The following is an 18,865-nucleotide window of genomic DNA, read 5'->3' as shown; positions in this document are numbered from 1 at the left end:
TACAAATGTAACTCATGTGAATGGTTACATTTGGTTAGTTTTAGGATTAAAGAATTACCTAAACCATCTCCTGCTTTCAAGAATTTTACAGTTAAAGTACATAATAGACACATCAAAAGCTTTGGGACAGTGTAAAGTTCTGTGGAAATGGAGGAGGAAACTGTAACCATAAGTACTGTGTTATGTCTGAAAGGCAATTTTAAAAAGTCAGTTAAGCTGAAGTTTTAAGGTCACCTAGGAAAATTTCATTATTTTCCAGAAGTAGAAACTGACTTGGCAAAACATCACGGCTGATAGGTGTCAAAATCAGGGTCAGAAACGAGCTTTCCCTGTTTCCTTTCCTGAATTCTCTCAACAACAAACACGTTTCTAGGTGAAGTATATATTAGCATCTGCTCAGAATGGAATTAAAGAGTCCTAGGAATGATAGTCAAATAAGAGATGCTAGAATGCAATCAAAACATTAGTTCTCAACTATGAACCTCATGAACTGTATCAGGAATCTCATGGATTTAGTCCTGAGCCATACTGCACTGTTTTTAAAATTATTAAAACTTTTCTAAAGTTTAAGCAATTTCTTTTACCCAAATTTAAACACTTTTCAACTGCTGTGTGCTTCTATTGAGTTCACCAGAACGACAGAATACCGAATTCATGTCATGATAGAATGCTTAAAGTGTGCTAAGAAATAACATCTGGTCCACTGTATTGTCAAAACACCTGTCCTCTTGTGTTTTGTTGCTGTAGGATTAAAAAAAAATCCAAAAAAACTGATTCTGATACTTCCTGATTATTTTAACTTTTTATGTGATAAGCAATATAAACTTACTTAAACATAGATGCTTTTGCATCTGAAAATTACTATAATATCTGTCTTGATATCTCAGAGGAAAAATAAATTTAATCACTATAATCACCATTGGGAAAATAAACCCACATATTCTATACACATTGAAATTAGAGTTCTTTAGAAAAGAACAAGAATAAGAAAAAGATAACACGTTATGTTTGTAAAAAATGTGTTCAATGCCATAAAATGCTAAAAATATGATAATGGTATCTTTTTAAATTTCATATTAAAGTCATAATATTTGAAACAATGGTCAGTATCTTTACTTCTGATCTCCAAATAGATGTTTGTGTTATATTTAGTTTCATTGAAAACACGACACATTTTTAAATAAAAGTAAGAGTTTTCACTGGCAAAAGGAGGGAAGGAAGGATACTGTACCACCTGATTAAAACTGGGCAATGTTTAATGCACATGGAAAATAAATTTTTAAAAATCTACCATCATGTATCCAAAGCTCTGGCTAGGCCATTCTAAGCCATAGAGCATTGAGCTTCTGAATTTCTATTTAAAATCTTACTGTCAGTGTACACATTTAACAGATTACATGATGCCTATGCTATGGAATCTTAAATCCACCTTCTAAATTATACAACTGAATGAGAAACCATTTCAATTTCTTGAAAGAAACTTAAAACTATAGCCTTATCATCAATGTATAACATGTTAGAACCTCAGAAACAAAATATTTCCTTGATCATAGTATATAAATTATTAAAAAATAAAGGAAAAATTCTAATTTTGGAGGATTGAAAGAATCATATTTGGCTTTGAAGACCTTTACATAATTCAATGTTCTGAGTCTCCAGTAAGACATTGAGAAAGAAGTGTTGAGGTGTAACAGTAATTATGTTTACTCTACAGGTATTGATTAAAGTTCATCTGCCAAGCATTAAGGAAAATAATATTCTTAGATTTTATTTCTCTTTTCTAAGATATTTCCAATCCCGACACAGCCAATGTGTTTGAGAGCATCCACACAAACCCATACTAATCCATAGCCAACCGTTTACACATTATGTTTTGATTCAGTGTAAGATGTCATATAGTATATATCATATACTAGTATATACATATATATAGTATATACATATATATAGTCATATAGTATCTTACCCTTAGTTATGGCATAACAACATAACTTAGACATCACGAACATTTCAATTACATTTATAATTACTTTTACTTTTTATTGCAAATTATCCAATCATTGCATTATTTAGAGATACACTGCTGAAACAATTATGTACAATTTTTTAATCAAGAAGAGTACCATCGTATACTACTCTATCACTAGACAGTTATCAACATGGTATTGTACTGGGCACAGGTGAAACAAATAAGGGATCAATTATTTGAGGAGAACTGTAAAATATGCCTATAATACAAGGAACTAAATATAAAACACTGAATATAATGAGTGGACATTAACATCTATTATGAGAAATCAAAGATACCAAGCTCTCTGTGGTGGAATTATTTAAGGTTTAGGGAAAATTTAGGGTAGTGTATTATCAAGTGCAGGTAGAAGACGTAAATTCTAATCCAGGTTCTACCATTAACCATGTCACCTTGTCAAAATGTTTTACTCTTTGTGAACATTAATATCCTCAGATGTAATTGGAATAACATTTTTTGCTTGTATCACTGAATTATGGCATCATACCTATTTTCATAAACTTTATATAGCTTGAACATTGTCAAGTCTCAAATACATACTGATTATAAATGATTTCTTATTTCTGCTATCTTTTTCACTAGGCTTTTTAAATTATTATACTGAGAAAAGAATAGTTTGGTTTAAGATTCCTACAGAACCCACAGACAAGAATAGAAAATAAAAGGGATTTATAAGGAGCCATATATCACTGTGACCTGAGCATAGTAACCACAAATAAATACTTGGTGAAAAATCTATCTATTATTTATTTATAATTCATGATTTTATTAAATCCATTATTTATTTTTTAAAATAGAAACATCAGTATGTTTCCTGAGATTACTTTTTATGGACAATCTGCCAATTGTTTACATATCCAAAGCCCTTGAATTTGTCAGCTGTTTTCCCAATAACAAAATTGTTTTGGCAGGCTTTATATTTCTCCAAACTGTATACAGATTGGTCAAATTGTCTCCTCCTAAACAGAAATATGTAATATATCCACATGATAAATGACCAATATGTCATTAGGTGGATCTAGTTAATTCATCCTAATATTAGTAGCATGAGGTAGAGTGGTAGATAAGATATTCAGTTCCATCTGTGAGATATTTTTTGCATGGCAAACAGCATTGGTTCAGTTAACAGTTTTGTTAGAGAGAGTAAAACACAATGACATATCTCCAGCTACACATTATCTCACAAATATTGTGAAATACACAAGAAATAAAAAGGAAATGAAGGTGGAATTTGCAGGTGGCCTTCTGTGGGGTTGGAGTATAGGACACTCCTACAGGGACATCCCAGCTGAGAAATCTAGTTAATGTTTTGTTGTTTTAAAAATGTTTTTATACTACCATTTGACAATATTCTATAAATGTAAAAAGTCATCTATGGGTGACACTGTAACTCAAAGCTGGAAGGATCTTATCTGAATTTCTATAACGGATGTCTGTAATAAAGGCTTGTATATAATGTGATTTCAAGAAATGCATTACCAAAGCATAAACACCTTGCTAATAGTGGCTGTGCACAGCACTGGCCTAAGGGGCTGTCAGATGATCAACATAAACCAAAATATCAGAAAACAACTGTGTGGGTTTCAGGCAAGTTAATTTATAAGGTCAGTTAATGTCTTTCCAGACATTATCACACAGCTGAAGGTACATTTACTCCTCAGGAGTATTTTGGTTTATATTGATTGCATCAGGGATACCCTCAGGTGATATCAGGCATTAATTTGTGGTTACTCTCACACAAATGCACCAGTAGGTTAAAAAATATGGCCCGTCTAGGGAAAAACATCATTCCAAAAATTTGTGGTTGTTGTATGTTAACTGGCTATTTTAAACACATTTTATAGAAGATATTAGAGTCAAAGTAAATAGCCAAATATAATATATATTATGTCATAGATTTTAGAAACTTCACAATTTTAAAGGCCTTTTTTCATTAATCTTTGCATATCTAGCAATTTAGACAGTATCAGGCACACTGCAGGTGGTCAATAAACACTTGCTGAATTAAATATATGAGCATTTCTTTAAAAATACACATTCATCATTTATGTAAATATTTTAATCACTAATTGTGTTATATTGACACCAGTTTAAACTGAGAATCAAAATATGCAGGTTCTAGTTTCTGTCACTAAATCTGAGACTTAAGTCCTATAATATAATCTTTTTTTTTTAAATTTTTTTTTAACGTTTATTTATTTTTTTTGGGACAGAGAGAGACAGAGCATGAACGGGGGAGGGGCAGAGAGAGAGGGAGACACAGAATCTGAAACAGGCTCCAGGCTCTGAGCCATCCGCCCAGAGCCTGACGCGGGGCTCGAACTCACGGACCGCGAGATCGTGACCTGGCTGAAGTCGGCCGCTTAACGACTGCGCCACCCAGGCGCCCCAAATATAATCAATTTTTAATGTGGATTCTTCCAGCAATTGATTCAATGAAATCTGAGTCTAATGTCAAACGACCATACTCCCAAGACAGGATATTTAAAAATAAATCTCAATAACCGTGACTCACATGAGATAACTATCTTGAGCACATATAACATGATCGTGCTTTCTCCTCCAGTAATTATTTTCAGTACACTAGTAAGTTCTAGTGAGTTGATGGTAATTTCCTATGCTAGAAATAAATGTAACAGCTATTATTCTCTCAGAGAGGCTTTGAAACCAGCTTTGGACACTGTGCTTGTTATTAAACGATTGTCTGTCAATCCCAATCTGTTCTCCTAGTCTCTTCTTTATGGGACAGAAGCTGAACTCTGCAAACTGAGTTCCTTTTTTGAGAGCTGGCTCCCTGGTAGTTGCTGCCCGGATGGGGCACTCAGCTGAGTCGAAGGAAGGAGTCGCTCCTGCTGCCAGGCTGGTGCACACAAGAGGGGCCCATGGAAGATGTAACCCACACCTTGTAGGAGAGAGATTCTGTCCATTCCTAACAGCACCACCGAAGCAAAGGCACATTATCCAGGTTGTGGCACTGGTTCCAACTGAAATTCATTTTAGAGCCTAGCTTCTTTCCACACTTCCAGACCCGTCATGACTCACAAGATATACCCCTGGTGGCACCTCTTCAGAATTCAAATTCCACAGGTCCATCACCTGAGCTACTGGGGTTGGGACTCTATCTCTGTGTAACTTGACCTGCAAGCTCATGAGAGATCTGCACTAGGCACGTGGGCCCCTCTGCTCAGTAATCCCAGTATGATAGGGCACCTCCTCCAAGTTCCTAGATTCCAAACACCCTCTTCCCTTTAATCTGGGGTCCTAAGGATGGTAACTGTTTCCAGCAGTTACTACTTCAGTGTCCCTTCAGTGTTCTCACTTTGTCGTTTTTGTCTTCCAATATTTCTTTAATCTTTTGCCTATAATAAAAACTCTCTATTGGGAGACACCTGGGTGGCTCAATCAGTTAAGCACCTGACTCTTGATTTCAGCTTAGGTCATGATCTCATGGTTCATGAGTCCCAGCCCCGCACTGGACTCTGCATTGACAATGAAAAGCCTGCTTGGGAGTCTCTTTCTCCTCTATCTCTGCTTCCCCTCCCCACCTTCACCCTTTCAAAATAAATAGTTTTTTAAAAAAACAAACAAACAAAAAAAACCCTCTCTATTGAAATAACTACCAGGGTTTCTGTTTTCCTAACTTCATCCTGGCTGACACGAGTACTTTTTAAAAAAATTTTAGTCCCATAGAATTATTTTATTAATCAATTGATTGCATTGTAAACACAAAAATATGCGTGTCCATTTTGATGTCTCTGAGCTTGAATGTGAGATTAACTGTAGTTTACATATTAGTTTAATTATGAGGCAATTGTATTTTATTATATTCTTGGCCCATCTCAACATTTTCAATAAGTGGCTAAATAATCAATATTAAAATTTACATTTGTGACTATACGTTAAAAAGCAATTGGGGGGTATGACTGGCTCAGTCCATTAAGCATCTGACTCTTGGTTTTGGCTCAGGTCATGGTCTCATGGTTTGTGGGCTTAAGCCTGCCATGGGCTCTGTACTGGCAGCCAAGTCTGCTTGGGATGCTCTGTCTCCCTCTCTCTCTGTCCCTCCCCCATTCTCTCACTCTCTCAAATAAATATTTTTTTTATTTTTAAAAAATTTTTTAACATCTGTTCATATTTTGAGAGACAGAGAGTGAGTGAGAGGAGGGGCAGAGAGAGAGGGAAACAGAATCCAAAGAAGGCTCCAGGCTCTGAACTGACAACACACAGCTCGACACGGGGCTCAAACTCAGAGACCATGAGATCATGAACTGAGCCAAAGTCGGACACTTAACCAACTGAGCCACCCAGGGGCCCCCTTTAAAAAAAAAAAAGCAATAAGAACATGGGGCATCTGGGTGGCTCAGTCAATTAAGCATCTGACTTTGGTTCAGGTCATGATCTTGCAGTCCATGGGTTTGAGCCCCATGAGAGGCTCTGTGCTGGCAGCTCAGAGCCTGGAGCCTGCTTCACATTCTGTGTCTCCCTCTCTCTCTGCCCCTCCCCTGCTCATGCTCTGCCCCTCTCTCTCGCTCTCAAAAATACGTAAACATTAAAAAAAGAAATGTTTAAAAGAAGCAATTAGAACATGATTTTCTTTGCATTATCATGCATTATCTTTGCATTTATCATGACTCAGGAAATATGAACATGATGAGTAAACACAATAGATTTAGCTAGTTATCTATCCTGGATTAAAAAATATAGGGGCGCCTGGGTGGCTCAGTCGATTAAGCATCCGACTTCGGCTCAGGTCATGATCTCGCGGTCCGTGAGTTCGAGCCCCGCGTCAGGCTCTGTGCTGACAGCTCAGAGCCTGGAGCCTGTTTCAGATTCTGTGTCTCCCTCTCTCTCTGACCCTCCCCTGTTCATGCTGTCTCTCCCTGTCTCAAAAATAAATAAATGTTAAAAAAAATTAAAAAAAATATATATATATATATATTTGTTATATTGAAAAGTATACAACCTCATGAATTATTTTGCATGGTGATTAAAAAACAGAACATTATGCACTGATTAAAAACCACTGGTAGTTAGAACTATTCTACAGGTGATAAGTGAATCTGGTAGATTTTAAATCATTTATCTGTGACTCTATAACACTGAAAAAAAGGAGAAATAATTTTCAGTTGTATTAAATTAATGATCACTAAAACTTCATTTATGTTATAATTCAATATTTCAGTAATTATTGATGTGGCTTTCTGATAATTTTAATCTTTCTTGTAGAAAAGATAACTGAAATATTAATCTTTCCTTTTACTTTGTGCATTGACCTATCTTAGAAAAGACATAAGATAACCCCTCTTACAATAGCTTCCATATTCACAGCCTCACCAAACAAAATAACTATTCCCTACCTTTCCTGTAAAAAGGAATACTCCTCATTCATTTATTGGGTGTTCTACAATATATATCTTAGTTGATTTCTACACAAACCATCACCCTTGTTGAGCTATGTAATTGACTTACTGAAAGCAAAATTGGATTGATGGGGGAAGAAGTTTTGATTAATAGTATACTATGTAACTTTAATTTTGTGCAGTCAAATGTTTGTAGTCACATTTTTTTACATCTAACATGGGAACCAAATGACCAATCCTCCAGCTCTGACTTTGAAGGAGACGCTTTACTAGTTGTCCATGCAGATACTGGGCTAAGAGCTGCCAGTTAGCTAGGATCTAGCCGTGGATGGCAGAGACTAAAGACTGAATAAAAGCTATAGTAAGACAACACACAAGTTTGAAAGCTAGGTTTGGTCTTTGTTTGGCAACTTTGGCCAAGTCAAAACTCTCTGGGTTACAGGTTCTTCACTTGTGAAACGGATTGACTCAAGGGATTTGAAATGGCAGCATGAGGACCAGCAGAGAAAAGATTTACCTTTGGACTACCACTCATTAGCTGGGTGGTTTTGAGGAATCTATTTAGTCTCCTAGAATGTCAGTTTCTTTATCAATGAAATAGGTATTGTGGATTAAGTGCAGTCATAGTTACACAGTTCCATTTACAGTAGGCCCTTTACAACCTGAAAATTTCTTCTAGCTCGAAATTGTATGACCACTAGACGTTTTAAATTCTTTTCTATAAAGTAGTTTCTCTTCTAATTATTGTTTGTCAAATTCTTCCTGCAAGGTTTTAAAGGGCCCTAATGTATTTACCTTTTAAAAATATGTTCATTGAACAAGGGAAAATTATAAGCTTTTAAGCTATGTTCTTGGAACATAAATTATGATTTCATAAATTATTTTCTAAAAGTTTCCCCCCCAAAAGCCCCCAACTGAGTGAAAGGCCATTAAACATCAATCCTCTTCACTGCACACCATGTAAACCAATATTAGAGAGCAGAGCAATGGAAGAGGAAAGAGGTGATGGGCCCTCACACATCATTGTATTGTACAATGATCCATGGTTGGAGCGTTATTTATAGAAGTATACAATGCGATATCCGGTATATCTCTGACAATATTTGGAAGAATTAAAGTGATAGAATCAAGATCATTCTTAATTTAAGATTTCTTTAAAACAGAGTTTCTCAACAGGGGCACTATTGAGATTCTGGACCAGTTAATGCTTTGTTTATGGGGAAAGGTGCTATCTTGTGTATGATTGGCTGCTTAGCAGCATCCCTGGTTTCTATCCACCAGATGCAAGTAGCACTACCACCTCTGGTCCTGACAGTAAGAAACATTTCTATAATATGATGGTTTCTCAAAGAAAACAAACAAACAAAAACAAAACAACAACAACAACAAAAAAAACAAAAACAACACACACACACACACAAACCAACAACAAAAAACCCCACAAAAAAACTAAACAGAATTATCATATGACCCAATAATTCCACTTCTAGTGCGCATACCCAAAATAACCAAAAGCAGAGACTCCTCAAGTAGCTATTTATATACCAATGCATATAGTATATTATTCACAATAGTCAAAAGGTGGCAGCAACAGAAATGTCCAGATGTGGTATATACATGCCATAGAATATTATTCAGTCTCAAAAAGGAATGAAATTCTGATGCATCCTAAGGCATGGATGAGCCTTGAGAACATTATGCTAAGTGAAATAGACAGGTGCCGAAGGACAAATACTGTGATTTCACTGATATGAGGTACCTAGAGTAGTCAAAGTCATAGAAACAGAAAATAGAATGATGTTTTTCAGGACTTGTGGGAGGGAGGAATGGGGAATTATTATTCCATGGGTACAGAGTTTCAGCTCAGGAGACGAAAAAGTGCTGGAGATGAATGATGGTGATGGTGGTGATATGCGGATACTTAGTGTCACTGAACTGTATGCTTAAAAAAAATGTAAAAAAAAATGTACGTGAAGTATATTTTGCCACAATGAAAAGAAATGTCTCTAGACATTACTAAATATTCCCTAGAGACTGGGAAGAAGGGACAAAATCACCCATGATTGGGTACCACTGTTCTACAACATAATTTTTATTTACATTTCTTTAATTTTTAAGCAATAACTTTATTTCCCATAATGTACTGCTATTTCTTTCACATTTCAAACGACTTTCTTACAAGGAAAATATTTTTTTTCTTTATTTAAAAAAAAATTTTTTTTTTCAACGTTTATTTATTTTTGGGACAGAGAGAGACAGAGCATGAACGGGGGAGGGGCAGAGAGAGAGGGAGACACAGAATCGGAAACAGGCTCCAGGCTCCAAGCCATCAGCCCAGAGCCCGACGCGGGGCTCGAACTCACGGACCGCGAGATCGTGACCTGGCTGAAGTCGGACGCTTAACCGACTGCGCCACCCAGGTGCCCCTATTTTTTTTTTCTTTAAAAAAAATAATGTTTATTCATTTTTGAGAGACAGAGACACAGCATGACCCATGGAAGAGCAGAGAGAGAGGGAGACACAGAATCAGAAGCAGGCTCCAGGCTCTGAGCTGTCAGCACAGAGCCCGGCACGGGGCTCGAACCCAAGAACTGTGATATCATGACCTGAGGCAAAGTTGGACACTTAACTGACTGAGCCACCCAGGCACCCCATTTTCTCCTTGTTTAACTGATCAATACTACTTTTCTCCCAAGCCCATTTTTAACTAGAAACAGTCTTCATTTTCAAGTGAGTCTTTAATTAGTACAACAGAAAATAACTTTCAAAGACCAACAAATACGTGACAAATCACTAAGCACCCTGGCATGTCTGATATGTAGTGGGTTGAATGATGGTACCCAAAACTATATGTCAATGTCCTGATCCTGGCACCTGTAAATGTGAATTTATTTAGAAAAAGGGGTCTTTGCATGTAAAACTCAGGTAAAGATCTTTAGATGAGATCATCTTGGATTATCTAGGTGGGCCCTAAGCACAATAACAAGTGTCTTTATAAGGGACACATAGAGGAGACACAGAGAGGAGAAGTCAATGTGATGACAGAGGCAGAGATTGGAATGGATGCCACCACAATCCATGGAATGCCAACCAAGGGTTGCTGCAACCACCAGAAACTAGAAGAAAGGCATGGAAGGGATGACTATCCAGAGCCTCCTGAGAGCATGTGGCCTTGTGAACACCTTGATATTAGGCTTCTAACCTCAGAATTGGGAGAGAATAAATTTAAGGCACCCAACTTTTGGTAATTTGTTACAGCAGTCACAGAACACTGATACAAAAGGCAATTACAAGTTGTAATTCAAAACACCACACTCACTGTTCTCTAAAACAAGATTTCACATATTTAACCTTATCTCAAGCATAATGTTGATAGGAGAGACCACGTGAGGCCATACTTTTTGCCTTTTAAGCGATGTTGCTATAGAGTGTGTGTTTTTACCCAACACTAAAAGCATCATATAGCATTGTCTGTAACCGTCCTAAACATGTTCATTTAGAGACCTCAGAAATATGTAAAGGGAGGTGCCTGCCTCTGTTCTGTGCTGTTAGGGCCGTTTGACTGGGATACAGGAAGCTCGTTAACATGCAGGTACAGTAGCAGACCCCGGCACCTGTATCGCAAGCACTAATCAAAGTGCTCCTTCATGGGGTGAAAGAATGGCTATTTGTAATGCAATAATTAGGCTGGGTGGAAAGGCCTGTAAAGTAAATCAATCTAGTCTGCTCTTGAGATCTGACTCCATTCTCTTGGCAGATTGTTAACATAATGAGACAGAAGCCTACAAGAGGTCCCGCAGAAAAAAAAAAAAACTGGTGTCATTTCTTTCCCTTCTGTATTTAATTCTACAAAGGTTCTCAGGACATAACTGAGATTAAAACTAATATAAGCTGTTGATAAAACAAGGGATTCTAAGCTTACCAAAAGGTTCTGAAAAGGAGGAGCTGGAATGCAGTACTAGTCTGAACCCATTAGTCACAACTTCTGGGTTGTCTCGCTGCAAACTCTCAAAAGAACACAAGAATTCCCAGCAAGTAATTATAGTTGAGGGAAAAACAGGGAAGAACATCCAAAGGCCAGCTTGAAAATAGCGGGTTGATTAATCTGAAGTTCAACAAAAGGAAACAAATTAAGTGCTCTTTATAAATCAGGACAAGACTTTCAAAAGCAAACTTATTTGTTCTGTCAAACATGTGCTGAATTGGCAAAATGTGCCGACCTACTCCAACAATAAGCTGTCTCTTATATCCAGCAAGATTCACATGCTGGATATAATATATATGTCCGTGGAAAATATATGTCCGTGGAAATAATTTTTACATATGGACAAATTATTTTGTAACTTTTCCATGCTTCCAAATCCTCTTTCTAGAAATTCTACCGTGTACATGTTTCTTTTCCTTTTCATAGGCACAAAGAATTAAATTAGACTCCTCTTTTCCTCTACTTGGATATTTAAAATTTTTCATTGAATTCTATTTTCCGGTAGTTTTTGTCTGAAATAAACAAACATACACCCTAACTAGAAGTAAAAAAATTACACATATTTGCATTCCATAACTTGCATCAGACTGACATTTATGTGAAGACTTCAGCTATCTTGAAGAATACCATCAGAGTCAGTCACTCAGTCAATGAGACTTTTCTGGATAGAATGATGCCGCATGCTTTCTCTCTGATCAGATTTTTGGAACGTGGCTGCTGTGAACAAAAATACTGTATGCTAATCTGTGTGTATGTGTGTGTGTGTCTTTCTCTCTATATATAATTATATATATATGTAAATATTATATATATATATATACGTGCATGCATGTAATACATATATACATACATATACATGTGCTTGTATGTTTCTACATTTTGTTGAGGCTCAGGCTACCGAATGCTTGAGATTAATTCAACAGAAGTTAAGGAACCATAAAATTCCTAATTATCATGATTATCTTTTTGCTTGACCTGATATTTACTTATGTGCAGAATGAAACTGTATTTTTTAAATATTTATTTTTGAGATAGATAGAGCGGGGAAGGGGCAGAGAGAGAGGGGGACAGAGGATCCAAAGCGGGGTCTGTCCTGATAGCAAAGAGCCCAATGCAGCCTTGAACTCATGAAAACTCGAGCTCTCAAACCATGGGATCATGACCTGAGCCAAAGTCAGACACTTAGCCAACTGAGCCATCCAGGTGCCCCGAAACTGCGTTTTTTTAAAGGGCAGCTTCAGAAGCCTTCAACAACTGAGTTTACTCTTGATTGTTGCCTCTATCATTGTTTGGTTGGTTTTGTTTATTTATTTATTTTATCAGTAACAAGATAACTTTTTAGGCTTTTGTACACTGAATTTAATTTATCTCATATTCTGTGTTAAGGCATAATAATAATTAAAAATATAGTAAAAAAAATGGCAAAAGTTTTCATTTAATGCTGGTTAACTCTGTGCTCACACCATGCATGTTCTACTTTAATCCTGATCATGTCCATTCCCGTGATACAGGTATTGTTATTTGCTTGTTTTCATATGAAGAAATGAGAGTCTAACAAAAGAGTAACTTGCTTAAAGCCAGGAATCTAGGAAAGGCACAGGTATGGGGTCTGTTTCTGAAGTACATGTTGTCACCTGGGAAGTCCTGCTGCTGCAGGAGAGCTTATTTATTTCTACTCTTATTTTTTTTTTAATTTTTTTTAACGTTTATTTATTTTTGAGACAGAGAGAGACAGAGCATGAACGGGGGAGGGGCAGAGAGAGAGGGAGACAGAATCGGAAGCAGGCTCCAGGCTCTGAGCCATCAGCCCAGAGCCCGACGCGGGGCTCGAACTCACGGACCGCGAGATCATGACCCGGGCTGAAGTCGGACGCTTAACCGACTGAGCCACCCAGTTGCCCCATTTCTACTCTTCTTTTACATATATCATGTTTCATTTCAAATGGCAACATAAGCAACGCTGACGCATACAGAGTTCCATGATATGAAGTTAAAATTTCCTGATTTGCTTGAATACATACTTCCTTTAAAAAATGAACTCGTATTAAAAAAAAAAAAAAAAACACTTTGCATGAGAGAACGTTGGAAAATTATGAAGCACTAAATATACTTCAATTATATTTTAGCACTAACATTTCTATCACTAAAGGTATTTAAGAGGAAATTAAAAATAAGCTTTTCAGAACACAGATTTTAAATTTTGGAAAATAGGTATACTAACACCCTGATAATAAAGGAAATAGGAATCAAAACATTCAAATGGAGGGGCACCTCGGCGGCTCAGTCGATTAAGCATCCAAGTCTCCATTTCGGCTGTGCAGAGCCGCTTGGGATGCTCATTCTCCCTCCCTGTTCACATACACACACTCTCTCTAAATATATAAATAAACTTTAAAAAATAAATAAACTTAAAAAAAAAACATTCAAATGGATAATGACAAAGCTTCCAGTTTTCCAAGGAAAAACATAAATTTGGAATCTATGTCATATGAATTCTATTTGAATGTTTCAAATTCCAATATCACCACTATCATTTAAAAAAAAAAATGTTTATTCATTTTTGAGAAAGAGAGCATGAGAAGGGGAGGGTCAGAAAGAAAGGGGGACAGAGGATCTGAAGCAGGCTCTGAGCTGACAGCAGTAAGCCCAATGTGGCACTGGAAGTCACGAACCCTTTGAGACTGTGACCTGAGCTGAAGTCAGATGCTCAAATGACTGAGCGACCGAGGTGCCCCTGTATCACCACTATCATAATGGAATGAGACTCCCAGTGATGGAAAACAAATCAATTTTGAAAAATAAAATGCCAAAATATACATATGTATAAATGTATATATGTATATTACATATGTATATATACTTATGTATGCATAGATGTATAAATACATGTACATATTGTAAGTGTGTTTTTTTCAAGATAAATTTAGAACAAACAATGAAATTATACATTGAATACAAATTAGTACAATGAAGTTGTTATTTCTAGGAAAAATGTCCTAAAATAAATACCAGTATAGGTTGCCCAGAATTTTAATATTTCAGTTTACTACTATCATGCAATGCATTGTATTATCATTATATTTTTGTTAAGTGCACGTAATTCTATTCAAGGCTTACAACTGACCCAATTACTTCCTTCTAGGGATTGCCTTTCCCCCTCTTGCTCATACAAACAATACCACAAATAACTCACTGGCTTTGACTCTGAATTTATATAATGGATTATATTTCTTCGTTTATACAATTAATTGAACAAAGTGTTAGCAATTTAATAATTGCCCTCACGAATAACAGTTATATGCTAAGATAGATCAAGCTTTGTGATAAAGACCTGAAACAGTCATTGTCAACTCTCTTGGCGTTGATCACCTTTGGATCCAAAAGAGTTGACGGAATTAAGAAATCATTTGTTTTCTCAAGACGGTCTATATACATTTGATAGACAAATACATTAAATTAAATTAAGAAAGATTTTTCCATTAGGTAAAATATTTACAGCCATACATTCTCATTCATTGATGTTGATTCAGTCCATAAAGAATAGAAAGTAACAAAACATATCTGCCCTATTATTTTTTCTTTTAACAATACTAAAAATGCTTCACTACACTTCATTACACTCATGGTGCACAGTTTAAAAATCATTTTTTTCTGAATATTTTTGCATACTCAGGAATGTAAGCCATACAGAAGGAAAACTTTGAATAGATGCTTAGTTCTGATTAAAATAAGCTTGTTTATGAAATGAAATTTGAAATCTTCATTTATGGATGAAATAAAATTGCTATACATTCAGGAAAAAATGATAGCTTCAATTTTGTAACATGCCTTCACTATAGTTAAAGCATAAACTGATGTTTTACATGTGACAGGCAGTTTAGTTGCCTGAGGCTAAGCTGATATAAGCCACAAGACTAGACATTTCTTAGGGCTGTTTTCTTTCTGTAATATTTCTGCCTTACATAGATAATTCATGTTTTATTAAGAGTCTAAATAAAAGCAAATTTAGTTGGATTTATTCTTTCCTTAATGTAAAATGTAAAAATGAAAAGAAGGTAAGCTTCTGGCACTTAAGAAAACTAAAGCAAATGCAAAAGGCAATTGGGAAGAGGGGAGAAGAAGATTTCCAATTTATTTATAAATTATAGTAAATTATTATAATAGAACCAGGAAGAATGATGACAATGGGAATGATGTCATGAAAGAACAGGACACTGGGAAGTGTAACTTTTAGCATAGGAAAATAAACTCACATTTCCATTATAATAGATACTGTATTGAAACATATTCTAGAGAAACAGTTCTCCGTATACTAATTTAGAAAATGCAGTGGCTCCCTGCTGTATAGCAGACCTCTAGGACCTATGCATCTTCTGTGACTAAAACTTTGTACCCTTTAACTAATATTAGCCCATTCCCCCTTTTTCCCAGTCCCTGGAAACTACCATTCTATTCTCTGGTGCTATGAGTTGGATTATTTTAGATTCCTCCTCTAGGTGCTATCATGCAGCATTTGCTGATGACAGATATGTTTATGGTATAGGTTATGGTGATGGTTTCACGGGTGCATACTTATCTTTAAGCTCATCAAGTTGCATACATAAAATATATGCAGCTTTTTGCATGTCAATCATGCCTCAATAGAGTGGTTTAAAAAAAGAAAGAAAATGCAAGTGACATGAAGCACCTAATCTGCTCATTTTTGTTCTATTTAGAGTGTCTTTTTTTATTATTTTTTTTAATGTTTCTTTTGAAAGAGGGAGAGAGACAGAGCACAAGTGGGGGAGGGGCAAGCCCCAGGTTCTGAGCTGTCAGCACCGAGCCCGATGCGGGGCTTGAACCCACAAACCATGAGATCATGACCTGAGCTGAAGCCAGACGCTCAACCAACTGAGCCACCCAGGCGCCCCTAGAGGGTCTTAAAATATTCTCTTCATTTGGGTATATATTATATTGGTATTGAAATATTAGTGCACTGAAGCCTATTGCCAATACTTGACACTTTACCATTATTTTATAGTTCATAGCAATTTGTGTTCATGAATGCTAACATATAAAAATTTAGTTAAATTTGTAAATTTTATAACTTTTAATATCCCTTTCAACCTGAAACTATAAAATATACACCTTTTCTCTAATCAAAAAAGTTATTCCATAAATGCTTACAAAGGGTTAAATTTATAGTGATCTTTTATACGATATTTTATGAAATAGATAACTCAGTTCTTTCTATTCATGAAAATATATAAGGTTTCTTGGGATGATTTTACATCCTAGGAATATTATACATAACACATGTGCATACAAGGACATCATTTTCTAAAATGAAGAACAAAGGCAAAATATGTGGCATAAAATCTGCTGCTATTGTAATAATGTTTATAGGAGACATGGGAAAGATTGTTCTCCACGCTGGCATTAATCAAATTTGTATGCTAGCACATTTCTCCAAGCTTAACTATATGTTGATTCAACATGTTTGTTGCTTATGTTGACTTCCTCCTAAATTATACAGTTAGCTAGAGGAAAACAACAAATCGCCCAGTCCCCCATCACACCTAAATAAAGTTCACCTCATCTATCTTAGAAGGAGAAGCTTGAAAGTGCCTGTGAATTGGTGTCATGTATGGCATTTTTCATCAATAAATTCATATCCCATATATATTAAAACTTGGCAAACAAGCCTCTTTTGTATGTGAAAATATATTATAGAAAGAAATAAAAACTAATATGCAGTTTCACTCTTCTCTACCCAAAGACAGAAATACAGAATTACATGAGAAGCACATATACTAACAAAGGAGAAAATAATATATCATAAGACAGGATGACAATTTAAAACTTAACCGAGGATTTAATTCCATAAACCATATAAATAATCATAAACATAAGGGGGCTATAAAAAACTTGATTCTACTCATAATAAATATATTCAATTGTTCATTATTTAAAAGTCCTTCATCTCATGGCTACTTTTTCTTGGCCCTGTAGGCATCTGACTTTAGACAATTTCCTTTGAAGTTATTCATCAGCTATTGATCACAACCCAAGTGTCTGTAATGAAATACTTTGATTAGGGAAGAATAAAAAGCACACTTGGGGCCAAAAGACAGCTAGCATTATGTAAATGAAGAGTTATTAATTATAGTTGAGCCAAAACATGAAGAGTAGAGTGTGTATTTGAACGGGAGAAAATACTCTTTAAAAGAAATAATTTAACTTAGAAATGCTTAGAAACCTGGGAGTTAAAGCAAGACCATGAAACTCTGGCATCATCATTGCCAACTTCAAGAACACCCTCAGGTGTAATGGGTTATGTTTGGTGACAGAGATATAAAGATACTGAGTTAGATTCAAAGACTCTTTCTTCAAAGTTCTTATGACTCAGTCTAATGTTGGTCCAAATTCATACTCTTATCACTTACTAGGTGCACAAATTTGGACAAATTCATTAACCTCTTAACCTCTTTCTTTTTCTAGAAAAAGAAACTATTTCTTTAATAATACAGAGTAAAGAAACACTTTGATCCCATGTTTTTGTGTTTCGTTTGTTTTGTTTTGTTTTTAGTTAGGATTGTATCAACTGAGATGTGTAAAGTGATTCCTGACATATGTGGTAAATATTACATGCTTGACAAACATGAAAACACTGGTAACTGCTGGAGGGGTAGCGTCAGTAATATTTATGAGTTATTAACAAAAACATATCTATATATCCAAGACATAATGCAAATGCCAAGTGCCAAATGATGTGTTAGACAGTAGAAATATCAGAGGTTGTGACTGATAAGCTAAGGCTGGAAGGCTATGAAAGATAAGAGGCCAGCCATTACTTTTTTTCTTTATCCTGTTAAAACTCTGGAAACCAGAATTGAGATAGTTAAGAAGCAAGGAATTTAGTTGTCAGGGCCAGGACTAAACATAGTTATCAAATGGCTCACAGGTGCTGCCTATCAAGCCAAGACAATGGGTTGTTGGTTGACATCTAGCTCAGTCATAAAGCCTCTCATATTTTGGTGTTAGGTGGGCATCAGTCCACAGATGTTGGGCTCAGCATTCTAACACTCTAAGAAGACAGATGTAAGACCTAGGGCTACGGTCAAAGCTTTGAGCCAAAGGTAAGCTCAAATCTGACTAAGTAATCTTGCAAACTAGTGTGTGCTAAGATTCCTTTAAAGTTTTTCCCCCAGCAAATATTTTAATTTTAGTAACCCTCCCCATTACCCTAAGAGGTATGGAATATACCATTGATGTGAAAGAGGTGAACTTAGCATGATCATACTTGGTCCTCAACCAAAGCATATAGCTATAACAGAGTCTCAGAAGCTAAGTAGTAGCCATTTAAGAAAGGCTCAGGTTGATAATTTCAAGTTCTTTTTGCCATTTCCAACATACAGAACATCTTTGACTGGGTTTATTACTCTAAATATTTGTGCTGTTGACTTATTTCACAGTGCAGAATGAGGAGATACAATGATGATGAGGCATTTA

The 18,865-nt window shown here is 35.9% G+C and overlaps 1 protein-coding gene across 11 annotated transcripts in view; it reads right to left on the bottom strand.

Annotated features, from left to right (window-relative positions):
• Positions 1–18,865, bottom strand: part of PCDH9 (protocadherin 9) — a 929,525-nt gene that overhangs the window by 369,852 nt on the left and 540,808 nt on the right. The gene's annotated exons all lie outside the window — the stretch shown is intronic.

The sequence above is a fragment of the Puma concolor genome, chromosome A1, assembly GCF_028749965.1.
Source record: "Puma concolor isolate L17-30 chromosome A1, mPumCon1.1.hap2, whole genome shotgun sequence".
NCBI lineage: Eukaryota > Metazoa > Chordata > Mammalia > Carnivora > Felidae > Puma > Puma concolor.
This window is presented reverse-complemented; position numbering and strand designations above follow the sequence as displayed.